Consider the following 7,983-nt stretch of genomic DNA (forward strand, 5'->3'; position numbering starts at 1 on the left):
CGCCGAGATCACGCCCTGAGCCGAAGGCAGACGCTTAACTGCTGTGCCACCCAGGTGCCCCCACAGTACTTTAGAATATACACACACCCAGAAGTGGAATTCCTGGGTCATTTGGCAATTCCATGTTTAACTTAATGTGAACCCACCCATCTTTTCCATCATGGCTGCACCATTTTACATTCCAACCAGCAATGTCCAAGCAGTCCAATGTCTTTACCTTCTCATCCACACTTGTCCATTTGTCTTTTAATGGAATCAAAAAATTATAAAACTCTTAATAGAGCTGAAAGCTATGTGTATGTAGCAATGTGATAAATCAAAATTATTAAAATAAAACCACAAGATGTCATTAATAAGAGTGGTAAAGGTGAGAGAAAAATTGGTGGACTACGAGAGCCTTACCAGGCATATTAATTCCCTGTTGCTGCCGTAACAAATCACCAGAATCTGAAAGGCTTAATCCAATAGAAATTTGTTCTCTGCAGGTCAGAAGTATGAAGTGGTCTAAAATCAAGGTGCAGGTAAGGCTGTGTTCCTTTCTAGAGGCTCTGGAGAACCCATTTTCTTGCCTTGACTTCCCTGTCTACCTCTGAAGATTGTCAACATTTCTTGACTTGTGGCCCCTTCCTCCATATATGACGGCAGCAGTGTGTGGCATCTTCTCTCTTCTCTGACCTCTGTTTCCATTTTCCTATCTCCTCTCTCTGACTCTGGCCCTCCTGTCCTCCTCTTACAGGGACTCTATGATTATATAAGGCTTATGTGAATCATCCAGGATAATTTCCCCATGCCAAAATCCTTGCCTTAATCACATCTGCAAAGTCACTTTTGCCGTGTAAGGTCCTATACTCTCAGCTTCTGGGGATTTGGATGTAGACATCTTTGGAAGGCTATTGTTCAGCCTGCCACACCACAAAAATCACTGTAGACAAAGGTCTTCCTCATGGAGAAGCAGCCAGACAGGGATCGGTCAAGTAGAAAGTGGCAAAGTGACTTGGAGAAGTGTTCAACATTTCAAACTTTTTTTCCCCCCAACCTTCCAAACTTTAATTTTCTGTTTTGTAAAGGGATAAACATGCTATTTAATGTACATGTTGGGCAGATAGAATAAGAAAAGTACATACCTATGCTACTCAAATTTCTGCCAAGCATCCTTAATGCTTTTAGCAGGCCACAAGCAAAGCTCATAGCTGCAGATTTTAGGCATGACATTTCTTTGAAGTCTCATGTTTTATCTGACAAATTCATGTGAATTATGCATTATATTTAATAATAGATGTGTTTGTTTTAATACAAAGTAACATTTTAAATGTCTCACCAGTAAGAACAGTAATTGGATGCTCTTTATTCTTTGATCTTGTCTGCCCCCCGTCACATCTCTGATGATCTCTGTTTGAAAAACAACATTATATGAAAGAAAGCACATTGTAAGCTATAAGGGGCAACCAAAACTCATATTTTTAGATTCAAATATCAAGTATTGAAAGCATGATACTGGTCTCAGCTCCACATAGTAAATATTAGGAGATGAAGGGCATTTTTCCCCAAAAGTTAGGCAAAGCAGAACTCTACAAAATATATGATTCCTAAAATTTACTTTTTATTAATACAGAATGACTTGTTCATGACTGTGGTGCAGTAGGTTTTTTCAGTTTTATGGTCAGAGAAGTGTGTCGGGGTTAGTATCAAGGAGAAATACTTGGAGGGGGATAAACGCCAATGTCCATGAGTTTGGGAAATACTGGGGTGCTATGCCCCATCATCTCCATAAACCTCTTAAACATCATTCTTTGAGATGGCCAACTGCTGTTTTCTTAATCTTCTTAGGAAATTTGTGCAGCTATAAAAAGTATCACTTTCCCTCTCCAGATCATTACTCTCTTTAGAAATTCCAGTGCCATCATTTTTTAAAATTTTATTTTAAAAGTTTAATTAATTAATTTATTTAGAGAGAGAGAGAGAGCACATGAGCAGGGGGAGGGGCAGAGGGAGAGGGAGAGAGAACCCTGAGCAGAAGGTGGCACAGTGGTTAAGCGTCTGCCTTCGGCTCAGGGCGTGATCCCGGCTTTCCGGGATCGAGCCCCACATCAGGCTCCTCCGCTACGAGCCTGCTTCTTCCTCTCCCACTCCCCCTGCTTGTGTTCCCTCTCTCGCTGGCTGTCTCTATCTCTGTCAAATAAAAAAATAAAAAAAAATAAAAAAAAATAAATCTTAAAAAAAAAAAAAAGAAGAAGGTGGAGGGCGTGGGCCTGACATGGGGCTCTATCCCACAACCCCAAGATCACAACCTGAGCTGAAACCAAGAGTTGGAAGCTTCACCGACCGAGCCACCCCGGTGCCTCTCCAGCGCCTTCCTTTTTAAATCAATAAGATCAGTATTCACAAGAGCGCTAAGAAAAGAAGGTCTGAGCTCTCCAAGACCTCCTGCATAATGGCAAAGAATTGAGTGGTTCGGACTGCTGGACGCCCTTGCAGAGAGTTGTGGGACTGCTGTGTGTTTTCTTCATCGAGTCTTAAAGTGGCCTTGGATCTAGTCACCCGATTAGCCAGGAAAACAAGTGACAAGGAGCAGATTCCATCAGGGTCCCCAGAAACCATTTCTATAATGAACACCACTGGAGGAATAGCGCATCTGCTTACAACTTCTTTTTATCTTTTATTTCTATTAGAGAGTGTAATAAGGACTTGGAACATGGCCCCTTCTCAAGAAATCCTTAAAGAAACCCCCCCCCCAAGACCGCCTGACAATTATAAAATGCATAGCAATGTTGTTCCTAGAAGCATATTGTTTTAACACATTAAATGATAGAGATATATCACAACAATTGCATCTTTTATTGAGAAAATTACCGTCTAACTTTGGCAAATAGATGAGCTAGATAATATTATAAAATGTGTAGTCAGGGTTTAAATGGCTGAAAAATTGAAGTCTAATGAGGATTTGTTACTGGAGGAGAGGAGGAGCTTGGACAGTGCACACAGAATTGCTAACGGGACTGTGTCAAAACAAGCATTCATGAGGGCTGATTGAGAATCCGCAGAATAAAACAGGCAGACACAGGCCTTTGTGAGTGCCTGTGATTAAGTAGTTATAGGGTAGTCGGGTCCGCTATACGAGGCAAAGCCTGCTTAAGACGGAGAAAATGAGTAGCTTACAGCAGGAATTTAAAAATACTATTCCTGCCAAATAACCCTCTGATTATTTTTCAAAACGTGAAAAATGTTGCATGTTTTGATCTGTGCCATGTGGGAAAATAAATCCCAATTCTTTTGCTTTCTACTGTGTAATAAATTATCAGTTTGATTTTGCTTCTTTTTGGTAAAATGAACAAGTCCTAAAATGCTCCGGACTCCATTCTGATTCAAACTCTGTTCTCCAGCAAAATAAACTCGTTTACTCTCTGTCCTCCAATAACCCAACCAGTGCTCTATTTTTATGTCTGAGCCTTAAAACGAATTCAGCTCTCAATTTGAATTTTCCTCACCTTGTCCGTGTTCTAAGTAAACTTGGCCATGTCTGCGTTTGGTTCACTAGTCACAGAACAATTCCCACCAACTGGTGTCTCCTTTGAGTTTCACTTTGGGTTTCCATTATTCATACATCAAATTGCTTCTAGGGGTATGACACTCTGGACGTGATTGGAAGGCCAAGTGAAAAATATTTAGCAGTGTCACATGACAAGACCACTTGGACAAAAGGACTTTGTCCATGTGATTTCACACAATGGAAAATCATGAACTTTTTCTCACCCTGTAAGTGGCATTGTGCCAGAGTAAACTTAGAAGCTACCCTCTGGCATGCTTCTGGAAATCTTTTCAGTTCTGATATGTGCAGTTTTTAATACTAAAATGTAAATTAACATTTGGAAGAATTTAGTTATTTTCCATGAATTAAAACTATATGAGCTCCTACATCTTGTTCAAGAACACCAGCTAGAGGCTGGAAATTTCACTCATTACTAACATCTTATTTGTTTATGGGCATTTTTTCCACATATGGAAATATATGTAAAAGATAAGAGTATAATAAAGCAATAAGAATGGAAAAAACAAGAGAGTAGATTTAAATTAATTATTCATTGAAGTGAATGTTGTTCTTTCAGAAAACAACCTTTTTCATTAAAAAAAATGTATTTCTGGAGCCCTCCCTGCATGCTCGGAACTGGGCTCGGTATTACGGAGAAATCAGGGGACTCATATAATGTAGATTCTACTTTCAAGATTAGTTTTTAGAAAAAGGCAGTGTAGGGGCATGTGGGCGGCTCAGTTGGTTAAGTGGCTGCCTTCAGCTCAGGTCATGATCCCAGGGTCCAGGGATGGAGCCCCGCATCAGTCGTCCCTGCTCAGTGAGGGGTCTGCTTCGCCCTCTGCCTGCTCATGCTCCCTCTCTCTCTCAAACAGATAAAATCTTAAAACAAAACACAAAAACAAAAGAAAAGAAAAGAAAGAAAAGAAAAGAGGCAGTGTAATAAAATTAAGAAAAAACTGGAAACCTATAGTTAAATTTAGTACATACCAGACATTTTATATACTTTGTCTTTTATCTTCACAACAATCTTGTAAAGATATTATCCTTCTTCATTTATTAAGTAAGGAAAAATGGTTTGAGAAGGTGAAGTAACTTGCCTGAGGTCACTCAGCTGGTAAGTTGCCAAAGCAGGATTCACATTCAGATGTTTCTAACTTTAGGGAACCAAGTGCTTTTCACTGTGCCGAACCACCCCTATTTCTGGCATACCACTTTGTTTCCTAGAATGAGTCACTCAGTCATTTCATGTATTAGTTTCCTAGACTATAAAATGAACAGGTCTCTTTTCCTGTAGTGGACGTAGATTCTATTTTCTCTAGACTAACCCATGAAGCACTGAGAGACCAACACCAGAAGGGATGTCTAGGTGGGCGCCCCAGCCTCCATGCTCAGGACCAGGGCCATTAGTAAAGGGAACTCGCAGATTCTTGGTAACTGACTTAATAATGTGTGAGAGGCATGCAGATTTACTCAGTTTTCCAGGAGGGTTAATGAGTTTGCCCTGAGCTACCCACTACCATCTGGTTCTATTAGGAAAACTCTCTTAGACCTCTATGTGTGACAGAGGGGCTGACTGAGGATTGTGAATGTCATTTTTCTGGGGGGAAGAGACTGGCCCCATTCAGGGCTCATCCCGGTGCAGGCCTGATGATGGCCATGCTCTAGCCAGCTTAGCTGAAGGACATGTGGGTAACATCACCACTCCGTAGCATAAAGTACCGTTGTTCATGATATCGCAAGAGCCATAGTCTACTCAGTCAGAAAATGGTGGAGAGGAACGAGATATGGAATAGTTTGTCCTTTAGGATTGCCACAATGCCAGGGAATGCTTGAGGATGGAAGCCATGAACCCTCAGAAAGAAAAGCAATTGGGACACCTGGGTGGCTCAGTGGGCTCCACGCTCAGTGGGGAGCCTATTTGAGAGTCTCTCTCCCTCTGCCTCTGCCCCTCCCCCTGCGCATGCACCCTCTCTCCATCTCCCTCTTTTTCTCTCTAGAATAAGTAAATGAATCTTTAAAAAAACCAAAAGCAAATTATTTATGTTGATGAATCATAATATAAGTGAAAAGTAGTTATCCAAGGCAATACCTAAATAGAGCCATGAAGGAAACCAATCCATACCCTGCCCTCGTGGAGCTTACGCTGTAGTGGTAAAAGACAGATAGTAAACGGCAACAAAAAAAGAATTTTTCAAAATATAAGGTCAGTTATCTCAGCATATTACCTATTTCACCCATGGTTTTGAAAGCCTCCTCTGTCCTTACCAAGTTATCCTATAGGGTGTATGTGTACATAGGAAATACCCATTCTGCTTCCTGGAGCTATTTGCCTGTTTCTGCTAAACTCTGGATTACTATATAGCGTTAGAGTGAAATCTGATGTGTGTTATAGCAAGACTCCTGAATCATTTTCCTACGAAAATAGCTTAGCTCTCTTCATTCCACGTTCCTCAGTGTAAATTTCAGAGTCAGTTTGTCAGTTCCCAAGAGCACTCCCTGTTGGGTTTTGATCAGAATCGCATTGCATTTATAGATCAATTTGGAAAACCATGCTATCCCTTCGATAACATTTTCACACAGGATAATGGTAAGTTTGTCTGTTCTTAGCTTTTCTTTAACATCTTTCATTATATTTTTATAATGTTCTTCATAAGTTCTTGCACATCTTTTATTAGATTTTTTCTTTCTAACTTTTGATGATGTTGATGTTATTTATTTTGAAACTACTTTCTCTAAGTGTTTATCACTGCTATGTAGGAATGAGATTTTTTAAAAATATGGATTTTATGTTCATCAACTAACTTTACTGAATTCAAATATTAATTCTGATACTTTTGGAGCAGATTCTCTGGGATTTTCTATGTGGATAATCATATCATCTGAGAGCAGTGCTTCATTCCTGGGGGTGATTTTGTTCACAAGGGGCATGTCTGGAGACATTTTTGGTTGTTCACAACTGGGGATGTCAAAAATTTTGTAATCCTCTCCATAATTATTTGGTGAAGTCCTATTGTGTAGCAGGCCCTCTTTGAGAAGCTGAGTATTCAGTGGTTTTCAAAACAAATATGTTCTGGGACACCTGGGTGGCTCAGTTGGTTAAGTGTCTGCCTTCTGCTCAGGTCGTGATCCCAGAGTCCTGGAATCAAGTCCTGCATTGGACTCCTTGCTCAGTGGGGAGCCTGCTTCTCCTTTTGCCTGCCGCTCCCCCTGCTGTGCTCTCTCTCTCTCTGACAAATAAATAAATAAAATCTTAAAACAATCAAACAAACAAAACAGATATATTTTTATCCACTGCAAACTCAGGGCCTAGTTTATACCTTGCAAGCATTCATGGAAATACAGAAAGTACAGAAAGTAATCATATAATAGACCAAAATAGGAATGGAAAATGTTCTGAAGGACAGAAGTTATATAAAATATGCTCTTTTCCCACTACTAATAGTGAATGTCTAAACAACCCCTTGCCAATCAGAGCTCATGTGTACTTACATGCTTTATATATATATTTTAAAAAAATAAACCTAAGATTTAACTGAATAAGTTAGAAAAAAAACAAAAAAGGAACCATGAACATGACAGAAAAAATCTCTTAAGATTAAAGCAGACATTAATTACTTACTTATTAAGCATAAAAACCAAACCAAACCAGCAGGATCAACAAATAAAATTTAAAAGCTCCTTATTTGAAAAACACCAGACAAAAAAAGGGAAAGGGGTATCTTTGTGGTGGAGAAACTGACAAACATGACCTCAGCCAGGTGACCAAGATCAATATCGATGGTGATAAGTCATGCTGACAATATGTATCTTTGACATCATGTGATGAAGACAGCACCTCATCTTTGTGGTCCTCACCCCCCAAACCCAGTTTGGTCTAGTCATGAGAAAAACATCAGACAAATCCCAACTGAGGGGCATGCTAAATAATATCTGGGCAGTATGCTTCAAATTGTCAAGGTCATCAAAAACATGGATGGTCTGTCACAGCCATGGGAGCCTAAGGAGACGTGATTACTAAATGTAATGTGGTTCCTGGATGCAAACCTAGAGCAGAAAAAGAACATTAGTAAAAATCTAAGGAAATCTGAATAAAGTAATTGACTTTAACAGTAATGTATCAATTTGTTCACTAATTGTGACAAATGTATCATACTTGTGTAAGAGAGTAACAACAGAGGAAACTGTGTATAGGGTACATGGCAATTCTGTACTATCTTTGCAACTTTTCTATCAATCTAAAACTATTTGGATCAGTTTCCTATTGCTGTTGTAACAAATTATCACAGATTTATTGGTTTAAAATAACACAAATTGATTCTCTTAAGTCCTAGAGGTTCAGAAGTCCAAAATGAATCTTAGGGAGCTAAACTCCGGGTGCTCTCAACTGGTTCCTTCTGGAGGCTCCTGAGGAAATACCCTTCTTTCTCTTTTCCAATTTCTAGAGGGTGCCCACA

This window comes from Ailuropoda melanoleuca, chromosome 8 (genome assembly GCF_002007445.2).
Source record: "Ailuropoda melanoleuca isolate Jingjing chromosome 8, ASM200744v2, whole genome shotgun sequence".
In the NCBI taxonomy this organism is placed as follows: Eukaryota; Metazoa; Chordata; class Mammalia; order Carnivora; family Ursidae; genus Ailuropoda; species Ailuropoda melanoleuca.